The 26,328-nt window shown below is 37.8% G+C and overlaps 1 long non-coding RNA gene across 2 annotated transcripts; it reads left to right on the top strand.

The window, feature by feature from the left end:
* The first annotated feature begins 5,671 nt into the window (after window positions 1-5,671).
* LOC110352974 (uncharacterized) lies at window positions 5,672-20,174 on the top strand. 2 transcript variants are annotated; one of them, XR_005265545.2, is made up of 3 exons: window positions 5,672-5,813; window positions 9,715-9,811; window positions 19,304-20,174. It is a non-coding gene; the product is annotated as an uncharacterized lncRNA (long non-coding RNA). The 2 variants fall into 2 exon arrangements; XR_011809051.1 differs by lacking the exon at window positions 5,672-5,813 and adding an exon at window positions 6,405-6,577.
* Window positions 20,175-26,328: the final 6,154 nt, after the last annotated feature.

Consider the following 26,328-nt stretch of genomic DNA (forward strand, 5'->3'; position numbering starts at 1 on the left):
CTCTGTATATCAAGGCTCTTCTGTTATGGTAACGTCTGAGAATTTATTGTGAAAATAACCTTACAGAAAGTCATTTTTCTTTAGGCATATTCTCATAACTGTAGAATTTAAAAGCCAGGGATCATTACTGTACTCATCTGCATAAAAGGTAAGCCTGTTAAGAAAAGACCAGACTTGCTAAGGATTGGTCTTAGGCGAGCTAGTGGTTTCCTATACCTGTATCTTCTAAATCTTTCTCTGTATAACTGACTTCTTAGTTTACAGTTCAAGGTTGCAAATAATAGTGAATGTTGATAACCTGGATTCTTTGAAAAAGCAACAAATGAATGGTAAATAATGTTAAAGTCCTGCTTTTATGCAATGTGTTTTTTTCTATTATATCCAAAATAATTTTGAAATTCTCATTTCACTCACAAAAGGATTCAGAACATACTTCCCCATGTCAGTTCACAAGTGTATAAAGTAATATTCAGACAGCTTCTTACTGAAACCATTGTTTCTCCCTTCCTCTTTCTACTTTGTTAGTGATCACTATTACAGTGTGTTTTCATACCATATCCTAAAGATACTAATTATTTTCTAAGATACTCCTCCCTGGAGAGAGAAGGTCTAAATTCAAAAAGATGTTGATGTTGCACCATGTGACTTCCATGTGTTCCTTCTGTTGAAACAGTGCTGCATAAGTTACCCTACCTGCCTGCATGATGTTGGAGTTTTGGGCTGCTAAGAACTGGAGTCATGGGAGCCATCAAACTGGTTCAGGTGAGCCTCAAATTAAGTAGGTATGGCAACATAAGGAGATGGAAGTATCTGGTGAGGACTCTTGACCATAAGTTATGATGTGAGAGGAGATGTCAAGGGCTTTTTTTAAGAAGTCAGAGACAGTGATTAATGCATTGTGGCCCCCCTTCCACCTTCTCATTTTGCTAAAGTTAGCGTCAAGATTAGCCATAGGTGCTCCATGTGCCAGAAGGATGTCTTTACTACTGTGTGTTTGGAACAATGAGGGTTTTTTTGTTTGTTTATTTGTTGTTTTTGTTGGGGGTGTTTACTTGTAGAAATATTTGGAGATCATCTAGTCAGAGGCTTGAACATGACTGTGGTATACAGACTCAATCCCTTCCCTGTAGACACTCGTTTTCTCCTTTTTTTTTTTTTTTAATCTGGTTTAATATATATTCAGTTACTAATGGAAGTTAACTACCTCCAACAGGAAAGATTGTGATTATCACCTCTTAGCACAACAGTCCCTGCTGACTTCAGAATTTTGCTAGTTTCTAGGATACCTGTATCCAACTCTAATTTCTATCAGACAAAATGGAGCTGTAAAAACAAGAATTTTCACACTCTGAGCCCTCTAACCAGTGATCATTAGAAAAAACACAATATCTGCATGAAGAAGGCCTTGTATCTTCTGTCTTCTTTGTGAAACACAGCCTGGTTCTGAGAACATCTAGATAACTTGACCACTGGAAGTGAGATAGGCTGGGGAAAGCCTGCAGTGAAATTTTTGCCTGGGCTAGGACATGGTGCTATTTGGTGACATAAGGACAGAGCTGCTTTTGCACATGGCTACTGAGAGAAAGGTAGTACATATACTTACAGGGTATGTGACAGATCAGGATATTAGGATACAAGGATATTAGCAGTGTAGCAGACTACCCTGAAGCATGGCAAGTTAGGACTACCATAACAGTAGGCCAAGAAAGCGGGAGGACTGTGATCATTAAGACTGTGTAGCTACTCATCAGTTGTTAGTCTCTTGCATCACAGAAGTTTCTATTACTGCTTCTTTTGAGGTAGTAAATTGTTTAAGCAAAAAATTGAGTGGATCCAAGAGAATAGACCTAATTCAACAAGACTCTCTAGTACTATATGATTGCTGAGTCTACCCCTGACTTAAGAAGGGGAACTTTGAGCTCCTCTTTTCTTTTGTCCATTTAGTATTTCTTGAACGGTTCTCATTTGGGTGTCTGTAAATAAATAATTCTCAATTTTCCCTTAAAGTGTAACGATCACCGTGTAGTAACTGAAAAACAGTAGAAGCACACTTGTAAATGAAATTGCAGTTTCCTTATCTAGTTAAACATAGGATTTAAAACTGATGCTGTTACTCTGAAGTTACAAAAACCCTCAAGATGTTTTTACCTCATCTTCAGCTTCATACAGATATCTCTGTATGTGTACAATGAGACCAAGGAGTTTGTCCTTCAGTAACTAGACCCTTGGAGGTTATTATCAAAGCAGAAGCAAACAGCCCGGAGGTTTGTACTGACTTTCTGTTATAATAGACCTGTGTGACTATGTGAGAAGTCTGAATAATAATGAAATCCTGCTCCTTATCAGAAATTATTCCAGTGAGAAGCTGGAAGTGGCTGAGTTGAAGTGAAAGTTAAATAAGAGTCAGGATAGTTGAGGTTTTGAATCAAAAGAACTTTCTAAGAAACTCCCAAACTTCATATAACTATTTCCATAGCTTTTTGCTAACAACATTTGACAACCAAATTCAATTTCCATTCAGCCACAGCATCTTGAAAAAGGAGTGATTTGCTAATTCCTGAAAAGGCAAGACAAAGAAGAGCTCCCATTCACTTACTACTGATAGTGAGGAACCCCTGAGTGTGAACAACTGAAAATATAAGACATACTTTTTTTACATCTCATTTATTAATAAATGCTAACTAATATTTATGGGCAATCGAAGGTATAAAGTTTCAGCCTGAGCCATTTTAATATCATTGAGCATTGGGCTGCTATTGTGTTTCAACATTCTCAAGCATTTTCAATGTTTATATATAATATTTACTTTCTGCTAATCTTATTTTCCTCTGTTGTGATTGCTATTGGTGCCTTTGTAGCTAAAAGGCCAGTGCAATTTATTATACAATTACTTGTACTTACAAGGAACCAAAATCTACCCATATGTAAAATCTTCTCCCCTAGGCTTATATCATAGCTGAATTGGGTTAAAAAAGTCCTTCATTCTGAAGTACCATCAGGTGATAAAGTCATCCCTTATTCATGCTTAGCAACATGTAGGGGAAGAGGCAGCCTCATGTGAATTTATTTAGATTGAGAGACCTCACTTCACTTTTGTGAAAGATAATTTCCTCTGTCAACGCTGGGACTGCTTTAGAGCTACAGATCAATGCTGGATAAATTTTACTTTCCATGAGAACCTCCAACAGTAACAACTCAGCAGGATGAATCCAATTATATAAAGAAATATAGTGTATTTCTTACAGAACGTAAAGAAGTTTCTTGAATGGCATCTCAGTATTTGCTGAGTTAGAGATGAAGATCTTAATTCAGCAAAGACTAGATTCTGTTGTCAGAAAACTTAACTCAGCACAGTTACCCGTTCCAGTTCGTTGGCTGATTTTCTGCTCAAAACCAGATGCATCTTGTAACAGAAGTTCAGTTAAGCAAGAACGACAGAAGCAAAGGGCAAACAGTCATTTTTTTACAAATTAGAGTCGTGAGAAAATATTCTGAATATAAATATGCAGAATGTAGGTATTGTGCATGACATTTTAAAATAACAGGCAATGGATTGTGATATCAACACTAAGCTATCTTTTTCTTAGGAAAAGAGAGCAGGTCAGAGCTTCACAGAACTGCCCTAGCAACGCAACGCATTGCTGATTCTTGTCCTCAGCCAAATATCTTTTCATGCATAAAGTGAGATGGTTACTCAGGGAAATGGGAAGTGAAGAGGAACATGATGGAAAGGAATACAAAATACAAGGTTTTGATTTAATTCTAGTATTATTAAATGAGTGATAAGTATTTATTAAGTATAGCAAAAAATAGTAACCTGAAGCACAGAAAAGTGATGAAGTTCCTAGTTTCTTCTTACACTTTTTTTCCTTACTAAGCCATTGGAACCACATTCCCTACAGTATTACCTGCCAACCGACTTAATATCAAAAATATTTAAGGAAACAGTATATCATATCTGATAGATTCTCTGCAAGAGAATAATAAGCATACAAAATAAATGGCTGGTCCTCTGTACTGGGGAAGCTAATGTTTTTGTGGATTTGCATAAACTCCTTAAAATTGTGCAAAAGTCTATGACTTTGTTAATCTACAAATGCTTTAAATATCAAATGGAAACAACAGCAAGTCTTAAGAGTGTGTCTTTCACAACCAAACCAGACATATGAAACTACAGTCAGTCATTGCTCCAAGATTTGTTTGTCTGTCAGTCAGAAATGGGCCTTATCATCTTTGGAATAGATAAATAGTGGGAGATTAAAAGATCTATTAATACAGGTCCGTGGGAATCAAGACTTTGTAAAAACTACTTACAAGCATGGGTGAAAAACTATCTAAAATACTAAAACTCAAGAGAGACATTATCCTTTGAAGCTTCAAGAAAAATGACAAAAATTGGTATAAAATAAACCATTCTCCCTCTTATCCCAAGCTGAGATAGATTTTATTTGTTCTTTTCCATGCTCCAGAGTGTATGATAGAAGATCAGGTAGAGGTCAATGTCCTGGGAGGGTCTCAATGACAGAAAAGTGCTTTTGCAACTCTGGGATTTACATAACCAAGATCTGCCCAAAAGTGTACTTCATTCACTGGGACTAGATTATGCCTGTAAGAGTACTCTTGTATTGTACTCAGGAGATGTAATTATATTGGAAGAAAATATATCTAGGCAAGTTTTATTCCTGTGTTTTGGTTAATGTCACCATCAATGCAGCTAGGGCACCGTGTTTTTCAGCAAACCTTAGCTAACAAAGAATACCATGACCACTGGAGGAGGAACAGAAATCTTGCTTGTACATTCATAGATCATCTGTGGTCAGGAGCAGGAACTGGCACAATACATGAGGTACTTTTGAACAGTTCTAATTTAGCTCAGAATTCAGACCTTATTAGCTCTGAAAGGTAAATGTAATTTTCTTTTGAAAGACGCCTCTTGTAACTCATAACCTAGCTCTTTCCTGTATACTAAGTCAAAGAAGATCTTTATCTAAAACAGGAAGTACATAACAGATGGCGGCTCCATGAGCAGTTACATTATTATTGAATAATTTTATTAAGGGACAAAACCAGGACCATTAGGCCATGCAATGAGTAGAGATTGGTCACATCTAATTCATTGTCTCAAACACAACTGAGGAAATTATGTTAGCTATTAAAAATTAATGCAATCTACAGATAAAATTAAAAGGCAAATGTAATGAGTGGGGACTGGATCCTCAGGTGGTTTCTTTCACTAAACTCTGCCTGCAGGAAGTAGAACTTCACTAATGGTCCTCAACTGAGAATAAACGCTTCCAAACATACTCTTTTTCAGCTATATTATGTAGATAAATTATCATTTATTCCTGCTACACACCTGTAATTTTAATAACTGAACTTATCTGAGTGGATGTCATGACTGCTGACAGAGAATAATGACTTGTGAATCAGCAGATAGTTGCTATCTCCGTCATAGCCTCTGATTTGCCAACTAGCCACAGGCAGAGTAACCTTATCTCCCCCATCTGGATTTTATCAGCTGTTTTGTGAGGTTAATAAAATAGTGGAGAGCTGTAAATAAAAAGTTATTATATGTGTTATATTACCTATAATAAGTAGCAGGTCTGTCACAAACTACAGAACATTTAAATGCAAGAGATGCTCTATTGGTTCACTAGTCTCTGTGGAGTATACAATTTGCTTGGTCTGGGGTCAGGGTGTTTTCTCCAGCCCTTCAGACTACCAGCACTCCTGCTTCAGCCACCTTGCTCTTGTAGCTGGCACCAGACAGGAGCACACAGGGGTATTAGACCAAAAGGCACAAACAAGATCAGGTAAGATGTGGTTTTTAGCTTTCACAGATATCAAAGCAATTTCCATCAGGTACAGGTATTGTAAAGACCCACCCACCACTCCTAGTAAAAGAGCACAACTGTCTTTGCAGCAAAATATAGTGTGGACATACCTGAGTCAGTCATCTCAGACTCCCAGCCAATGTGATTTGGTGCAGGGTGGTATGCCTTTACCCGCTGAAATCCGGGAACAGTTTAATGTCAGGTCCAAAGAGCTGGTGTTGCAAACCCACTGGCTCTGCCCCCAGCTTAAGTTTCAAGTTCAGCTTGCAGATCGCCAGTTTTGGTGACCTAAGTGTCAAGTGTATTCATAGCTTCAGGCCTCCAGCAACTCTGTTTTGGACACTGTCTATTATGCAACCAGCATCAGACAACAACTGAATGAGGGGCATCTGTAGCTGAAAGCACAGGGAACGTTGCCAGCTCCTGCAAAATTTTCCAGAGGGAGAGAAAGTCAGCTGGAGCTGTTGATGTGATGAGGGGAGATGCACAAACTCACTTAGAGAGTTGAGGCCCGCATAAGAGTCTCATAGCTGCCTGGCTGACCGCATCTCCAGGGTTGCAGACTCTCAGTTGCAGCTGCTCCGGAAAGCCTCCCTTCATCAACTTAATTAGTCGTACCCTGACAGAAGAAAAGGGGAAGAGCAAACAACATTTGCTTTGCCTAATTCCAGGGCATAAAGCCATGGTATTTTTGCTCTTCTTTCTGCCCTTTGCCTGTGAAAAGAAAACGAAAAATCTGGGAGGTGAGCCTTGTTTAATGTGCTGAGCTTTATCAAGTAGTAGGCATGTGTAGGAGCTGCATCAGACTGCTGCATTTGCAAGGAGCCACAGGTGTGCTACCCTCGGTGTGTGTGGATGTGTGGGTAGGAGGGAAGTGCAACATAAAACCCCAACTCCCTTTCTCAGTGAACTTAGGATCCTCTGTGATATTGGGCCGCTTCATGGTGTGATTGGGCAAAAGGTTCATTCAAAATCTACCACACAAGGAATGCAGCTGATTTCTTGAGGTGCATGTGCTCATTCTTGAGGTTTATGACTCCACAGAAGATGAGGCCTTAGTCTAAAGTGGCAAACTGGCAGGTGTGGCAAGTGACGAGTCCTCTCAGATTGGCATGGCACCCACGGCAAATGATCCCTGGCAGGCTACAGGACTACTAGGATGCTGTGGGAGGTGTGTATGGAAAAGACAACAGTCACTTGCAGCTAGGCCTGGATGTGGGTTTAGATGAAGGATGTGTAGCGAATACACATAAATGGGAGTGGTATCTTCCCAAAGTTGCTGTGAATGGCTTGTGATTAAACTTTCTCAGCAAACTTATAGCATGAAATGCTTTTTCCTGTGAGTTATTCAGAGCCTATAAAGAACTCAAGGCTTAAACAGAATCAGCTAGTACTGTCAGGTCTTGCCTCTTGGTTGCCACTTGGAGACAAAGCAAACACTCCCCTGTCTCCAGTAAAAATGAGCTTTCTGCTCACGTTCGCCTTTCTGAAATACATTCCAAGAGTGGAGAGGGAGCAGTGTCTTCCTTGTTAATAATTTATCTAGTTTTCTTTTGGGTCAGATGGGAGTATTATCTCACAAGTTACCTGAGGGCATGCAGTAGCACCCAAAACACAGGGAATAGAGCCTTGCTACTAGAGAAAATATAAAGTATAAAATGTTTTTTCCTATAAATGCTTCTCAGATATATTTGATGTTCTAATAGATTACTTTAAAGCTGAAAGAGATGTTTTCATATTTGTTGACTTAAATAGTTTTAGGATAAATCATCATGGGGAAGCAGAGGAAGGAAGCTGTATGCCTTAGAGACTACACGCTTATAAATTGACTAAAAACAAAAACAAAACACTTAAATATGTTACTGACAGCAATCCACACAAACCATTAAACAAAAGAGAGTCTTCCAATTAAAGTGGGAAACAATGGAAAATATTTCTGGTAAATGTGCCCTTCTTTTGATTCTTTTGATGAATGGAACTTTAACTTGTGAAAATGAGATCAAGTTACATTTTGGTTTCCAAGAAAGGAGTGAAAATTGAATTTTGACTGCAGAGTTGCTGTATTAGCAAGGCTTGAATAACGCTTTTATTTTACTACATCCAGCATAAACTTACATGTTGTAAACAATCACGTAATGGCAGAAATATAAATGATTTGCCAAAAGTGACTCCTATCGCAGATGACCATCATTGCAGATATATAAAACAGGAGCTCAGAGTGATTAATTAAAAGGTCGATTTCTGCTTGTAATAGGGAGCAGGCAAGCTCACAGAGTAAAAAAATGTCTCTTGGTACAAGTGTCACTGGCTGAATTCAACAGAACTGATTTCATTAAGAACAGCAGAATAACTTGATTCACAAGTGCACATGAATTTGTATGAGAAATCTAAGACATAATATAGACTTATGGAAACGTAAGTACTTTTGGATGGATGTAGACACTTCTTACAATAAGGTAGCCTCTACAAAGGAAAACAAGCAGTGGTATACTTTAATGTTGTTGACTTCAACCTGGACCCAGGCCCTTCTGTCTGTTGGGTTCAAGGCATGAACCAAGTGGAAAGCTATTAGAGAAAAATGGTTGACACTAACAGCATGGCTTTCTGATGAGGATGTTCAGGTTGTTTTAGTACTGCTGTCTTCTAAATTGTGCAAGTTTATTGCATAATTGCTGTTAACCTGGTGAGTCTTAATCAGAGGTTTCTTATTCAGTGCTTGGACATCATTTGTTTGGTGAAGTGGAAATAAGCAGTGCATGTGAACTAAATTATATTCTTGCTCCTACTGACAGCAAAAACAGATTAAACAAAATGAAAAAAAGTAGATGTAATGTTGGAAGGGAAATGTAAAACTTATTTTGGGAGACTTACAGGGGTGATTAGGGTAAGGAAGAAACAAATCTCTTTTTCTCTCTGGTCTGTAATGGAAATGCATGCAATCATAAGACAGCATATCAGAACTCATTCTGTTTGTCCACATTATCTCATCCAGCCAAAAGAGAATTTGAGTTCTCTGATGCAATCCACACTGCAACCCACACTGGCTCTTAGACAAACAGCAGTACAGACGTAATTTTGATATGTTTATACTTGTGACTGAGATCTTTGTGCTGTGGTACAACTCCACAGGAGCTTCTAGGGGAGAGACTGACAGGGAGGAATACCCTAGCAGTCTCTGTGAGTCTTGTCCTCAGGGTGTCCCTCAAACTCAGGCCTGGTAGCAAAAGAGTTGTGACTCCACAGGGATTATTGCTGCAGTGTCTGTAATATGGTCTGTAATAAATAGACATATGGAATGGCTAAATATGTTTATCGATAATTTGGTTTTGGGGTGGCTTTTTTTTTTCTCCTTTGGAGTTACTGTACCACAAAATGTCAGCCCATGTAGTTTCAAAACACTGCATGGAATTAAACACACAATAACATTAGTTCTGACAGATTTTACAACCAAAATCTCACACAGTGAAAATGTATGACATTCTGAAGAGTTTAGTAATCAAACCCAACAGATGGGCAAAAGTAATAATTCCTATAAGCTTGAAATTAGAAAGCTGCTTTGTCTACTTGTTTGTGATTCTTCTGACATCAGAGTTAAGTGACTTCCTAAACTGAGGTATCCAGTGACATTACAGATTCCCTTGAGTGCCCTAAACCATCTGCAAGGCATTGGCAAGTATGACACAGAGCATATGGGAGACCTGCTGCCTTCTGCAATGGCAGCTGTATGCCACTAGGCATTTCAAGAGGCGTTGGACACCTATGCTTAGGAAGCTCTGTCCTTTCCCTTAAATCCTGTATTTTTCCATTAATTCCCTTGCCATTAACTGTAAGTGTTAGAACGTGCAATAATTAGCTGAGAGTTATTGTTTGTCTTTCACAGGTAAGAGCGAGATATATTATCTGTGAAAGTCTGACCATCACATGAATTAATTCTGCCTTTGAAAAGTGACACCAAATGTTATCAACAAAGCTAAAAGGTAATGTGTTTGGATGCTTTAAGTGAGTCATGTGAAGTCCAGTTTCTTGTTATATTACGGGTAGGATGATTCTAGATGTTTTTTGCCAAGGCAGACCAGTACGGCTTTAAGTGAGGGGGAAAGATATGATTGTCTGCTTGACTGGACTGTAAGTGAGCAAGATCTCAAGACTGGTTTGCCACAGTGGTATTTTGACAATATGCCTGCAAGGTCAGGCTCTACCAACAGAACTGCATTACTGATCTTGATGAAGAAGTTATATAAATGAAGTTGTTTAGCCAACTAAAATGTAGTTGGGGGAACAAAGGGTAAACAAAACGTCTGGAAAGGAAATGAAGTAGGCATATAAAGCAAATGCTTAAGGGGTAATTCTTTGGAGTGACTTTCCCTGAACAATATCTTCAGCAGCTCTTGGTTAGAAAAGAATAATCATAGTGTTCATTTGGCTGAATTCATCATTAATTTTATGCCTTGTTTTTGCTGTATTTTCTGTCCCAGTTGTACAAAACTCACAGTAATAGCTTTCAGGTAGATGTCCAGATATGCAAAAGAAATAGCTGAATAATTTCACCTGGCTCTATACCCAAATATTTCTCACTGAAAATGAACTTCAATTTGGAAAAATAGAATAAAAAATAGAATTTTGAAAATTAATCATTTTTCAAATACAAGAGAGGATTCATATTTTAACTTAGAATCTCTTTATTTTGGTAATAGTCTCTAGTTATGATTGAAATATATTTATCATTATACTATTTAGATAACTAAGACTCTGACCTAGAGGCTGTGGAAGTCATTAAAGCCTCTCACTTTAATTTGGTTGGCATTTTATCATACCATGATTTGTTTAGCATCAAGCAGGTTTATTATCTGTTATATGATATCTGATCAATGGAATATGATAGGGACAGTGATGATGTGTAGGAATGTACCTGTTTTTCTTTTACTTCTGTGCTGACTCTGTCAGTTACCAGGGTTTAAACTTGTCTATGTAAAATGATTTTCAGTAAGTGTCTGGCACAGATATATGGTCACTTTTCACAGTAAGTGTAAAGACCGCTGCCATTAAGAGGTTTGTAAAGACCAGTTGGTAGATAGTGTCTGCTTGGTCATGATAAACATGTTAAACTGTCACAGTCGAGAACAATAACTCCGTAACTAAGAAAAACTCTGAGAAACCTTACCAGCTTCTTCCAGGATTTGAGAGGTTTCTCAAATAGCGCTACAAAGATCTGCCAAAGCCTGAGTCTGTGGATTGCAGAGGGTTTCATATTGAAAGAAAATCAGATTTTTTTTATATTACTTTTCTGAGCTGTTTATCAAAATTCAAACTAGAGCAAACATTCCTATATAGCAATTTCATATATTCTTGCAAATTCACACTCTCATTCTGCAATTTGAAATGAAGCATGAGGATTGCTGGAGTTAGCATGTTCTTTTCACTGAAACAGCTGCTGTCAGAACAGGTTGTAGCTCTTTGAATCACTTTAACTATAGCACTAATGGCATTAAGTACAGGTGCATGGGTCACAAGGTAGTACCTTCCATGATTTCCCTAGAGCTGCTCAGAATAATGCTGCTCAGAATAAGGGAATTACCAAAGTGAGCAAGTAGCTTCAAAACCATCACAGCTCCATTATGGGTGGGAGCACTGTTGTAAGTTTGATAGGTCACAATTTGATTCTTCAAGTGCCAAATGGAATGAGTCTGCTATTGCTGGGCACAGAATTGGACAATGTGTTTTACAGAACAGCTCACAGCTTTTAGCCTAAGTGATAGAAGAATTAAGTTTCAAGGGTGTTCAGGTCTTATGTAAAAAGTCTGGCAGTATTCTCTAGGTTATAGCTATTAAAATGGCTGCTACAGACAACTTTGAAAATTGCATCATTTAAAGCACTCACTGCGTTCTTCATGGTCATCAGGTATGGTACATGATATACAGACTAGGCATAATAACGAAAAATAATGGACCTGGGTAATACTGGTCCCTACATATGTAACAGAAGCATTTATAAATTCGTTCTTTCTTTTTTTTTTTTTTTTTTTTTCCAAATAATTGCTTTCAGACCTCTGTTTAATCATTATTATTTTTTAATATGTGCTAGTATTTAACATTTTGTACTTCCCAGGGTTTTAAATATCTGAGTTAATATATCTCCTCAGAGGGCATTTTATTAAGAAGTGTAGTGGGGATGGTGCAAAAGACTGCTAACAAGTAGCCTTCTGTTACCAAAGGCTAATTCCTCAAAGATAGTTTATGCATGCTTTGCACAGGGCTCCCCTGGTCCTTTACTGCTCCTAGAATATTAATCATGTTGTCACCTATTTCACAGGCAGAAATTCAGGCAACTGCACTAAAGAGAACAAAAACCATTTTGTGTGTATTTAAGCAATTATTATACATCCAGCAATCAGCTTTCATATCCCTCTACAACCTTGTTTGACTGGATCTGTAGTGATACAAGGGGAAGGCTCAGGTCTCTCCATTAAACCATTTCCCCATAGCATGTGTTATTTTCAGGTAGGTTTGTTTCATTTAACTCCTAAAACAAGTGGGCTAGGCCAGCTTCTCAGGCTTTTTAGAAGCTAATTAGGACCCAAGATTTAAAACTTTGAGCATTTCTAATTCTATTTAATCGTTGTTTTATCTCATTGTTATTCGAGGAGGAAGCAATGAATCGTATCTGTTAAATAATGAATGTGCTGTAATGGAACATATTCCAAGTTTTAACAGTTCATTTGCAGTTAATGACAGAGAAAGAAAGCATAAGGAGAGAGAAATGCATCTGTCAAGATGTAATATTGAAAGAATACATTATGATTATAGATTATAATACTAAAAGAATAGATTATTATCAAACATCCTATACAAGTTAAGTAACTTGTAACTTAACTGCAGCTGAGACAGTAATCATTCCAATCACAGCAGAGGAGTAGTTACCTGCAATTTGTAGAGGTGAAACAATTTCACCAGAAAGCAATTATAGGAGTCATTTAAGGATGGAGAGAATGATGATACCTGATAACTGCCAGCCTTTGCCATAGGCTATGTCTACCCTTAAGGACTGGCAGTACTGTTTCTGGATTCGGGTGATTATTACAATTACGTGATGATTCTGCACTAACCCAGAGACCAGCATATCCCCATGCTCTATTTCACGATTGACTGAACAAGACAGGTTTGCCTCAGTCAAGGTCTGGCTTTGGCCAGCTGCAGAAACAGGACCCTGGTGAATGCTGAGAGCTCTCATGTCCTTACAGACCTCCCTCCTTTAGGCCACTTCATGCAGACAACTTCAGTTTGCACAAAAAAGCTCTGCAGGCAGGATATATACAGCTTAAATGCATACTGTATTTTTTTATTGGCAAATGTGAACTAAAGTCAGATGAAATTTAATGAGCTACTAGGCTAAGCATTAGTATGCTCATCACCTCTAACAGGACTCCTGGAGGCTTTCTGCTCAGGCAGAAAGGTCAGTCGGGTATCTATCAGTCGGGAAGATGGTCAGGCTCTGCTTCTCTCTGAAACAAGTCCTTAACATTGCTGAGTTGCCATCTTCCACCAAGCCTGTTTTCTTTCTGTGAGGATTTTGTATCTTTTCTAGTGGGTTTGCTTGTTTGTTTGTTTTTATTTTGAATCATTAGCTACTCATGATCATCTTAATTGCCTTGCATCTTAATTTCCTTAGAGGTCTGAGCCAAATTTATATGGCTGGGTTCCATCAGTAGAAGAGCTGTGGGTCCTTAAAGCATAGATGAAACCTTAGAGCATAGATGATGCGGGTCCTTAGAGCATAGATATAATCACTGAAACCTGGGGTATTTTTACCTGAATTTTTAGAAGACTCGGAATTTCACTTGTGGAACAGAGAAATTTATTGCCAGGTCTTTATTCTCATTTTTGACCAAAGGAGCTTTATGAGAACCAACATGGGAGGGAGATAGAAGACAGAAAAACACTCGAGTATCACTCCCTCTTTAGGAACATGGTGTACATTTCTGATCTTGAATGGTGATACATTCTGAGAAATTTTGACTTCAACTCACATTTTTAAAAAATATCTAAAATACATCTTTATGTTAGAATGCTTTCTTTTCAATTGCACATTTGAATAACTCCAGTTTCTTTTAAATATTGTACTGTAGCTAGTGAAGATTGTTTTCTGAAAAGATGAACAAACAGTTACTGTAATCTTTATGCCTCAGTACATGGAACAAAAGAAAGAAAATGCAAATTTAGGGTTGGGGGAGGACCTGAAAGAAATTATAACATTATTCTTTTCTACTGTGTTAGTTAGCTGTAATGCACTATTCATCTGTTCTCAGGATAGATCAGTTCCTGCATTTTTTTGAAGTATTGAGTAGTTTACTAAATAGATTACGTATGAATACATCTGGAGTATTAAGATCTTTCTGGTGGCTTACTAAAGCTGCAGCCTCTATCTTTGTAGGTGTTTCTACAGAAAATTTTATCAGAATTGCAGGTCACTGTTTCTTGGAAAAGTGTGTGCCATGTTTCTATACATCTAAATGCACTGGGAAAACAACAGAATGATGATCTAGCAACAGTGATTGTGCAGGTGGAGCTGTTGCAGGCAGAAATTTATTCACCTGGAAGAGACTTCTCCCCAGTTCCTTGTAGCCTGCTCCCCTGGGTAGGCTGCTATTCCTTTCCTTGCCCCTCTGTACTAGCCTTGGAGTAGTCAGACAGTTGGGTCTGATGGTCTTTGTAGCTCCCTTCCAACTGAACTATTCTATTCTATGAATTTGTAAGAGCTATTTAAGTACACAAGCTAATACAGGATTATTTATTTACTTATTTATTTACTGTTAGTATCTTTCAAGGCTTATGATAACACATAAGAAAATATTGCATGTTTTGTGACAAAACTTGAACCTGCAATGTACTGGGTGGTAGAAAGGAGGAATAAGGGCTCTTGTTTTTGTGTTTATTTTGTTCCTTTTTTCTTTTTCTTTTTTTTTTTTAACTTTTCAAAAAATAATGCTATCAGAACATCTCTGTTAAGTCCTGAAGCACAGAAGATGAATGTCTTATGTTGTACAGTGCAAGGTTCAAACATTTTGTCAGTAATGTCCTTTTCTTTTAGTGTCAGTTGATAAAGCATATTTCAAGGATTTTTAGTTTGTTAGTTTTGGTCAATCTACTTATTGAAAACCATGAAGCACTGAAGAAAAGCATTTTCAAAACTGTGGAGAATGCTACTGGTTCTGTGAAAATCCTCTATGTTGGAGACACTGCATTGCCCTATGCTCCCTATATGAGATTAACTTCTTTCACCCACTCTTTCTCACGGAAATACTGTCTTCTAGCTTTTGGTAAGAACAGGAAATTATTTTATTCCTATTTCATTGTGATTTTTTTTTTTTATGTAAGCTTCTGCTCTGCTCCCAATCCTGCTTCCTCTACCATCCAGAAAACCCAACTTCATAACATAAATATTCCCTCCAAAACAGACAAAAATCTGAGATGAACCTTGCCTCGTGTGGGGCAAGCATGTGTCAGCTCACAGAAAGCTTGATCTAAATCAATGTAAAAGCAACAAAACTATTTCCATTGGCCTGATCAAGAATTAGGTCATGTCTGTTGTATTTACCAGAACCTAATAATAATAATAATAATAACAATAGAAAATATTTCCTAGTATAGGGAATTTTTCATCATAAATGTTGTGAGCTTCAGCATCCCTAATGGATGAAAGTATACCTGAGGTAAGAGCAAATGAAGTCTTGAAAAGAAATGCAGGCACATACCCTAGCAGCTCCCACACATATTTAGTAACACTTTAAATTTGGTAACATTTCTCTCTCCTGACAAATGCTTACATCTCTGGACTTCAGGAAATAAAACATATTTTACTAAATAGCTGTGACACAGTGCTGAGCTTCACTGACCTAAGTAATCTAATGGCTCATCTGGCTATCAGATGTATGTGTTTATAGTATATATTTTTGTGTTCTAGTAGCTGACTGGGGGCACGTTACCAAGAAAATGGATTTGGACCCCCAAGAAAATGCCTCCTGGTACTGGAAAATCCCAGAACATAGGTTAATGCCCATAAGTTGCAATTTGAGAGTGCAGATTGGATGTTAGGAAAACCTTCATGCAGCGCTAGAACAGGGTGCCAATGTGGTTGTAAAATCCATTCTCAGAGATTTTCAGACTTGATAGATGAAGCCACATGTGACTTTATCTAGACTGGGCCTAGTCCTTCTTCAAGTATGGTGTTGGACTTGATGACCTCCAGAAACGCCTTCTAACTGACATCCCTATGAGAACAAAAGCACAAGGAAGTGCAGAACAAGTCTCCTAAGTTTTGTAAATACTATCTGGTATGTTTCATTTTCTTCAAGCTTTGGTATGAATCAGAATTCTGCTTCAGGCACTTTCTAACCACAACAGAAGATGGTGTCTACCCCATCCAGAGTGAGGAAGCATGCAAAGTTCAAAAAACAATAACAGTTTCTCTAGGGATCATGCTTTAAAAGACCTTTTCCTTTAAAAAGATACCCAACCTAGATGGCATCACATACAGTAACTAACCAGCTTGGATTTGTAGTGCAGGAAGGAAGGAACCTTTGAAAGATTTCTACTCTGCAACTGCAAGGAGTGACCTCTAAGGAATGAAGCTCAATATAATTTGGCCTATTTCCTTCTGATTAATGATTTTCCTACTGTGAAAGAAATCTATAGTTGTTAACAAGACTGTCATGACCACTTGCAAATATCAGTTGCTCTGTTCACTGAACTCCGTTTTGTTGTGTGTTTTTTTTTTGTTTTTTTGCTTTTTTTTAAATTCATAGAGGATATATTGTTAATAAGAAATTGACAGCATAATGAATTAACTGCAGCATTTATCTTTCTAAATGCTATGGGATTGTGATACATGTTTCAAATCATGTGCACTGAACTCTGAAGTATTTTCTGTCTCCTTGAGAGGCCCACCTTAAACATAAGCAAAACCAAAGCAGAAAGTATCACAGAATTGGTTATTACTTATTTCCAGTATAATACTCAACACTTGACAAGGTACTAAAAACTCATTAAAAGATTACTGCAGTAAGAACCACCTAACAATACCACATGATTTACTTGCAAATACAAACTTAAAAGAAATGTAGGAAAATGAGAATGCTGCAAATGAAAATATTTGACAGATGAAGGTATATGTATGTCTTATTTCAAACATTCTTAGTAAGAGCAAAAACGTGTGAATGGAGTTTGGTTCCACTTTTCAGTATTTGAGCACACAAAAAGGTCTTTGGAACAAATCTCTTTCCATTTTGAGGAAAGGAACGAATTATTCATGACACTGTCAACACTCTAAAATAAAATGAAATTCTAAAATACATTTTCAGAGTGAAATAGATAGTTTCAAAAGTATACCTAAAAAGTAGAAGACCATGACACATTTGACAAGCAACTTTCCTTCCTGTGCTCAGCTTGTGATGGCATCTATCCTTGTCTTCTTCAGTTCACTCATTCAGCTTGGTCACAGATTTAAAAATGCACCTTTTAATGCTTCCTGTCCCTGGTGACAGTTTGTTGTTGTTGTTTTCACCACCCTCTCACTATCCATTCCTCTTCCTGTATTTTGCAATCAGTGTTTTATATCCATCATACCTCAGCTTCGCCTCTTAAAAAGGCCTAGATTATCTTTCCAAGCTCTTCTACTTATTTCTCCTTGCAGTCTCAGTGTCTGCAATGTTTCCTCACTCCAGTGCCCTGCACTGACCTCTCCAGCTGCCTTACCTAATAATGAAACTGATCCCACCATGCTCTAACACCTTCTTCCTCAACAACACATACAAATGGCCATTTACCTCCACCAGTGTCTTGGTGTCCACCAGCATCTTAGCTTCTCCGGCCTTGTCCATTCTTGTTCCTCCTCCTGTTGCTCTTCCAAGGGGTTCTTTTTCACTAATGAGCAGGAACATAACTTTTGTTACAAGCAATCAATGTGTTTCATGTATTCTTTTAAGCAAGGGATCCTGCTAAATTCCTGATATCCCTTTTATTTTGTCTTAAAGTTGTATCGTTGTTTCTAACTGGTTAATACAGATTTTCTGTTATTATGAACATCAAAAGGAAAGTCTGGAGACTGTGACAGCAGTGATAATTTTACAATCAATAAAATGCATGTTTTGCCTCAGACCCCAATTTTATCTTTGTAATTTACCTTCTGCCTCAGAAAAATGCTCTGCCAGTAGCTTTCATCCAGTTTGCTCTTTAATATTCTCTGCATCATGAGTAGCATCTCTGAAGTTATTCATTTTTTCACCTGCTTCCTGACTGTGATCAGAAGCTATGCACTTATCTGAACTCCATGCAGATAAGGACATAAATTTATTCCTCTTCTTAGGAGCTCCTTTCTTTTTTGTACTCTGGTGTATAGATAGAAGAAGCTGTAAGTCCAGACATCCCCACTGATATGGTGGGAAGGAGATACTGTCGTATCTGTATGTGCAAAGCCAGGTGTCTTTCTATCACACGAGCCATTGGCCCACTCCTGATGAATTCTGGAATGTACCAGACGCTGTAGGAGAGACCTCTCTGATGTTGCCTGGTACATGTTGTAGGACAGCATTGTCCAGTTGGCAGACTACACTGTTGGATCCTGGCAGCAGGATAGCTCTGTCTGTAGCTAGAGCTGGGAAATGGAAATAGTGCTTCATTTGCCAAGTTTTCCGTAGGGATGACAGGTTTACTGCAGCAGGAACCCCCTTGATGACAGCAGCAACTAGTCATTTTATAGGGCTGCAGCCATGTGGACTGTACTCTGCAAATACCTTCTGTTACTGATGCTGATGTGGCTGAGTGTCCAGAAGCTTGTTCTTCCCATTAAAGAAGCAACTTTCTGTAGATGTGAATGGGATACAGAAAAGCTTTTCATGGCTTCTTGTAGCCAGGATTGGTTCTAGATCAGTCTTTACTCCTGGTAAGGAGTAAATGTAGTCTCTGAGATGGTCCAGATAACTTAGTGCTTGTTCTTCGTTCTGTCACTCTCATAGATAGACAGAGGGATAGACAGAGGATTCTTCTGACCTGGAGACAGAAGTTGTTGTTTTGCCTGCAACAGAGAGTTTGAAACTTCATTTCAAAGTATTTGGGGAACTTCGTGACACCTCTGTGAATTCTCCTAGCAGCTGTCCTCAGGCTGGGACTCAGCAACTGGTATAAAGCTCACTGTGGCATGCTCAAGGCTCACTGGGGATGTGGCAGTAGAGTTATGCAGGAATAATGTGGCCCTGAAGAAGTGCAATTAGCAGACTAATAAATATAGAATGAGGGAACAACAGCATGCAGAGGGTAAATAGGTGAAATAACAGTCCGATTCCCAGTAATAAAATAATAAATAAACTGTATTCCATTTTCTTCTTCTGCATTCTTTTCTTTCATGGTGTGTCTGCTGTTTAATGATTTTTATGAGCAGCCCTCAAAGGTTTATAATGCTCTTTTTTTTTTTTTTCCAGTGTGGGTTGATCTATTTCCACTTCAAGTGTTGCCTTTTAATCACAAATGCCATTCAGCTGTGCATGGAGTTTAAGCTCTGTGCAAATCCCTCACATGTACCAGAACTACTGCTTGTTTAAAGTGAAATCTCTGAGAACTCTGTGAGGTGGAAATCTCTGCAGAACTTTGCTCCGAATTCGGGTAGTGCTGTGGAAAACACCCCTATGTCTGAGCAGTAATCAGCAAATACAGAACAAGTAGCCTGGGATTCTTATCTTTCAAACCCTAGCAGCTCACACAGACCATAAAGATATCATGGACTCCAGGAGGAGAGCACAGCTGATACACAAAGCTGGAGGGGAAGCAGGGAACTTGACAGAAGAGAAGAATGAACACTACAAACTCCTTATCATCCAACATCAACTTCACATTGTTACCTAGCATGTAGAAGAAATGGATGGAGTCATCATTCTAACTATCCCTAGGGGAACACAGAAGCTGTTTCCAGCATGTTGAATCTGGGCTGGTTCCAGACCAACCCAGATCTTGTAGAACAGTTTGTGTCAACGTTGCCAAAAAGTGTCAGTTTCCAAAGCTAGGAGGTGACAAGCACTGAGACCACCCATATAAACTCTTTGTTCATTGCTGTTTGTGTTGATATTTCTATAAAAAGAAAAGAAGATAAGATAAAAATGAATACAAGACAGGTTTTGTTGTTGCCTATAATAAAGTCATTTCATTTGGTATTGATGGGTCATCTGTGCATTAGAGGAGTACAAAAAAATGCACAACTGGTCTTGCAGTTTATTGTTCTAGTGCTGACATACACCCTAAAGTACAGAAGAGCCAAAAATCCACCTAATATACCCAACAGCATCTAATAATAATGGACTGTGTAGCATGCAGTCTCATGATCCTGAGTTCCTGTTATTATTTGTCAACTGAATGAGACAGTCTTTCTCTGATTCTACCAACATGAAACTTCCACTTGGACGACTTTCAGTTCTGATGGTTAGGCTGCCTTCTCTATTTTTTGCCACTTTATTTGTGACTAGGTTGCACCCATCTCTCATTACATTAAGACCATTCTCTGTTTAAGTAATTCTTCTCCGTGTGGTGTTGCAGACATTTCCCATGCTCGTGACACGGTTTCTCTGTCCTCCTGGTCATCCTGCCATTTGTTCCAAATGTTATGTGCACAACATGGAAACGTGCTGACTACAAAGGGTTAGAGCAGGCTGGAACAAGTTAGGAGAGAGGCACAGCAAGGCGTATCATACCAGAACAACAGCATTGATGATTATCAGGCTATCTGTCAAAATCCAGCTGTCTCTCTCTTTCTTTTGGTAGGTGTGTTGATGCATCCTGGAGCTGCACTGGCACGCATCACTCTGGCTTCTCATGGTCAGCCTGTGATTACTTGGCTCTTCCAAGACATAACACTTTTATGTGTGTTTCCAACAGATAAGAGTGTATGTTTAGGAAAAAAAAAAAAAATCAATTTTGTTTCACTTTATATGAGACAATTGCCAAAATATTTTTTTCTTTCTTTTTATTTTTTTTTCTTCTCCCCATATTCTTCATTATTGGCAAGCTGTTTTACAACTCTTCTAATGTCAGGGATCCAAAATTCTGTAGTGTGTTTAATCAATGTAATCCGTGCATATGAATGGCTTTTCTCTATGAACATCCATGTGCCTTTCAAATGTTTTTTTAGAAGAATGAATTATGCTAGTTTTCCAACTAGTCAGAAGTATTGAAGCCTTTAGACTTCTGCTTCTGAAGTCTGAGTATAGCAGCTGATCTATAAAGCAATGTTTGTCCTTTCCCTCTTGTCTCTTGCTGTTTTCTGTTGTTGTCTGCTGGCAGGTTTTCCAAATCAATTTTGAAAAGAATGTAAGACAGGACTTATTAAATGATAATATTAAATATCCCTCATTTTCACTTTGATAGTTTTTCAAATAAAAAAAAAATGAAAAGTAAGCATAACTAGATTCCTTTGCTTGGTACCAATTCTGCTTTCCTTGCAAGGGTCTTCTGAAAGAAGAAATGACAGAAAAGTGTTACTTTTGCACTTATTTCAGTGGCCTGAAAATTTGACACTGCCATCAGACTGCAAAGAGAGAAAAAGATACCACAAATGTGTGTACCTCAGCAGCTGTCTCCCTTCTGGATCTTCTCCTTGAAGAACTTTAAGAACTTCTTTACTGAAAGGGTTGTTAGGCACTGGAACAGGCTGCCCAGGGAGGTGGTGGAGTCACCATCCCTGGAAGTCTTCAAAAGACGTTTAGATGTAGAGCTTAGGGATATGGTTTAGTGGGGACTGTTAGTGTTAGGTTAGAGGTTGGACTCGATGATCTTGAGGTCTCTTCCAACCTAGAAATTCTGTGATTCTGTGATTCTGTGAACTTAGTCTGTGTTGACAAGGCATTAAGTCTTACTATCAGTGACATAAAGATATTATGATCTAGAATGGATAGGTTAAATTAGTCATGAACAGATTAACTAGAATCAAATAAATAGACCAGGGTAGATTAAATTATTTAAAGAGCGATTAGGTTAGGAGTACCGGCTTAGGTGGAATAGATATCTCTAAGAGCTATGTTCAGGTAATTTGAAGGACATTCAACAGTTCTTGAAAGGTTAACAAAAAGAAATCCTCAACTCTGAGTCTCTAAGGTGGTACAGCCATGTTAAACACTAATGAGATCCTGGAATACACAAAGGGGAGGCATTTTCTTTAAAGGGAGTCTGTTAAAGATGCTTCAGATAAGTAAAAGCTTATCTGAAATACAGGTACTATAATTATCATTCAAAAAACAAATTCAGTCTGGAAAAAATAAAGAGAAAAATAGGTATGGCTATGAGGGAAATTCTAAGTCCTGTTTATTAGAAGCCAGAATTGGCTTTCATTCACTGTAATAGGTGAAGTGAGTATCAACCAGCAGCAATATCAACCTTTTAAGAAAAATACTTATCTTATGTATGAAAATGACAGAGACTTTCTTAGGTCAACTGAGAGACTCAGCCTAATATTCTTGATATATTTGATTGAAAACCAGGCATATTTTTTCATAGTGATGAGATAATAGTCACATATTTTAGAATAGACATATGCTGAAATACAATAAAAACTTCCTGAAGAAGGGAATCAAGATATGGCCCAGGTTAAACAGAAGATACTCAACACCTTGCAGAGCTAAACACACCACGATCACAGTCTAACATGGGTTATAGCTGGGTTCTTTTCCTAATTCTTTTTTGTCATATTTTTTCATTTTTCTTTGTTAGACATTTTCATCGGTTGTATTCCTAACAAAAAGAATGTCATTTTTTATTTATGTTCTATTTCTGAATTTTTCCCTGGAGTTAATTTCCTAGATTCAGAAATGTTAATGAATTTTTCTAATGAAGAAAAATCAAACAAAGCTGGCAGAAATAAGGTCAATAAATATGTTATACCATGACTGCCTGTATTTTTTATCAAATTCATTATGAAGAATAACCTCAGTGTAAAATATGTTCACAAAAATCTAAATGAATTTTTGGAAGCTGGCACTTCCATGGCTGCTGATGTTGGCACTAACATACTTTGCATTAGTTTTCCACAGCTGGAGATCTTGATTCACAGACATGAAAAGAATCAAAATAATTTCCTTCTTTTCCCTTTCTTTCCTTCCTTCCTTCCTTCCTTCCTTCTTTCATTTCTGCTTATAAACCCATTTGAATCTCAGTGTAAAATTGTGCACCAGCAGGAAAATATCGGCTGTGGAATGAGGCAAATGGTCCATTGCACAGAAAAGGAGGCAATCCAATTTTTTCCATTGTTAATGTGGAGGCTAAATGGAAATGTATTTATATACAGAGGACTGAAAGGATATATACCCACTATTTAGAGTCTCTGGGGGTGATGCCATAATGGCTGACATCTAGGTATCTGAACACCAGACTTCAACAAAGCATTTTAGCTTTAAGTTTTCCTCTGAAATCAACTAGGCACCTAAAAAAAATTAAGAGTACAGATGTTGTATTGAATCTGGGCCACGGTGTACTTTTATTCCCTTATTCTCAGTATTGCTGAGGGTGACAGGGCAGAAGGCTCTCACTGAGATCATTTTCAGTCCTGTCAAATGCTGAAAAAGTATTGAAAATTACTGTATGGGTAAAATCAGTTCTAATTAGTCTCTGCTGGAGCATAAAATGGGCAAAGGATAGTGAGGGGAGGATGAAAAAAGAAAAATACCAAACACAGGGCTGGTGTCTGCAGGTTGAATGCATCGTGTTTGGAAGGATGCTTGCAATACCTGTAATTGAGCTAAATAGAGAATGTCAGAGGAAAAGCTATTTGCTATTCTAAAGATAAAAAAGAGCTTTCTCTTGTATATAGGTGTGCATAATGACAGTAATAATAATAATTTGACACACATTAAGGTAAGGACTCTTTCAGTTCTATGTGTCCATTATTTTGTTCACATATTACCCATGGCCAAACAAAGAATCTAGCATGCCTATTCTATCGTTCCTGCTCCTGTTAACACTGGAGAGAAAGCATTTCTTCTGCAGAGCAGAAAATCTGTGCTTTCTTTGCTCCCCCCTTTCTGGAATAACTCCCTTCACCCTTCTGTGAGGACCAGAGACGGGGAAGATGTGAGCATCCCTCAGACACTGTTCTGATGGACAGAGAGGGGAACCACAGCCAGGATTTATTTAACACCAGGCAAAGGGCAAACACAACTCCTATACAAGAAACGACCTTTCAGTTTATTTTGAGGAGTATTCAACACTTACAAGGACCTGGCCTCAAGTTTGTAATTCTAAAGATCCCACAGTTTGCAGAGATTAAAACTTCTGTTCCTTTAATGACAGGGATATTTGTCATGCTGATGTGGCAGACAGGTAGGCGTTCTTTTTGCCTCAATAAGGTGAAGATTTATCTTAGACTTATGGGAAAACCACAGTGTAAAGGTACATCCTAAATCTATTCCTCAGCTTTATCTTGGCCCAGCATATGGCAGTATAGATTTATATTGGTTAATCAGAATTCCTCAGGAAGTTAGTCCTGTCTAATACCAAGATCATTAATCTTATGTCTGAGAGATACTCTGCAGATCTGTTGTCACTGGCACACATTAACTATATGACTGCCTCCACTTAGCGAGCAACAATAATGAGTTCATTTCATTTTCAGGATTTTTTTCCAGACATACATTCATCTCATCTGATGTTTCTTACTGAGCCTTCCCAATGCTAGGAATATCATAGATAACAATTATAATCTACTTTATTTTGTAGGAAAATTGGAAGTATGAATATTAAAATCCAAATTATGCTAAAAACTGGGATCAAAGTTACACTTTGTAAAACAAAATAAAGTTTAATCTTTCTGCCAAGAAACCAAACATTTAAATTGCCTTCTTAATTATAATTTACTAAGTCATTAAGTTATGTACTAACTCACATATATGTTCCCCCTGCTGAATTGTTGTATGCATTGCTACAAACATTTTCACATGCCTATATAGAGCTTGCACCTACATGAAGATGCAAGTGTGTAAGAAGGGTAGAATTGTAACACATTATCTATCATTTTAATCCGAACAGAAGCAAGCTTTGTACCTTGCAAATGACTTCAAATTTGTATGCCGTAAGCATTGCATTGACCTATCAGCCAGTGTGCAAATATTTCATTTTTACGTTCCCCAAGAACCCATGAACACTTTCCAGTGATGTCAGGTTCAAAAATTGAGTTTGTGGTTCATTGCTGAGCTGGGACTTGTGTACCTCAAAGCTCTTGTCCAGGCTCAGAGCTTCCTGATCACAGAGAGCTACTCCTTGGAAATGAAGAGGGTAACAATGCTTACATGCTTCTAGTTGTTCATTCTGTGTTGCTCTTCCTCTCAATAGATTGATTTCAGTCTGTGTTCTAATCCAAGAAGCCAAAAGAAATAGTTCTGTAACACCGCCATAGCTAAAATCAGACATAGGATAAATAAAAAATTAAAAAAAAAAAAATCAACACTTGCTGGGATCAGCCTACTATGTTAAATTGCATTGTATAAGCTCATGTATCTTCCTGCTGGCAGAAAGTTTATTACAATGATGATGGCCAGAATGAGATTGTAACCGGTTGAACTGTTGATGGCCAGAATGAGATTGTGACTGGTTCTGGCATCATTTCGAAAAGGAGTCTAAATCTTTATGAGTGTCAAGGAATGATACAGTTATAATCCCTTACAAACCAGATAGAGATGAATTGTGTACTGAGGGCTAGCAGGACACTTGACTGAACATGATTATCAAGTAAAAAGCTAAGGTGTACTCTATACCTCCCTCCAATCCAGGACATGCTAGAAGTGCACCTCTCAAGCCTCCTTTAAAACATTGTGGCCCTTTACCATAGGTAGCTTACAGATAAATACACTACCAGAATCTTAATTTCAGAGGCACCACGAGTATACTAGAAGTTAATAGGCTTCATGCTACTCAGTTCTTCCAAAACTCTGTGTATAGTTTTCCAGGGCATTTATGGTAGAAAGGGAAGATCAGAAAACAAAGTTATACAAATATTACAAAGATTATAATTGTGCACACACACACATTTACACATTTAAGTTCTTTCGTTTGTATATTCAAGCATGCTCAAATTTTATAAATGTACAAAATGGATTTCCTTTAAAGGACTGGCATTCTTCAGCCAGCTTGCTAAATCAAACCCAATTTACCAGAAGCAATGCTATTATCTCTATCAAAAGACATTGCATTTTAAAGAACTGAATCAGATAATCTTAGATTAATATGGAAACACAATATGAGCTTATAATCTTCAGTCAAACAAAGATGTTCATCCATCAGAAAAAGTGTATCTGGAATAATTGAAAAGCAAAACATTAGCATGATTTAAAACAGTTTATATCATATAGTAGCAATCTATCATTTGCCAAATACATTTGCAATTTGATTATATATTGATCCCAAATAAATATCTTTTGGGGGAACTCTGAAAAGTTAGTTCAGTTCCAGAAAGAGCTGTCTTACTGAATACAAG

The sequence above is a fragment of the Anas platyrhynchos genome, chromosome 4, assembly GCF_047663525.1.
Source record: "Anas platyrhynchos isolate ZD024472 breed Pekin duck chromosome 4, IASCAAS_PekinDuck_T2T, whole genome shotgun sequence".
Taxonomy (NCBI): Eukaryota; Metazoa; Chordata; class Aves; order Anseriformes; family Anatidae; genus Anas; species Anas platyrhynchos.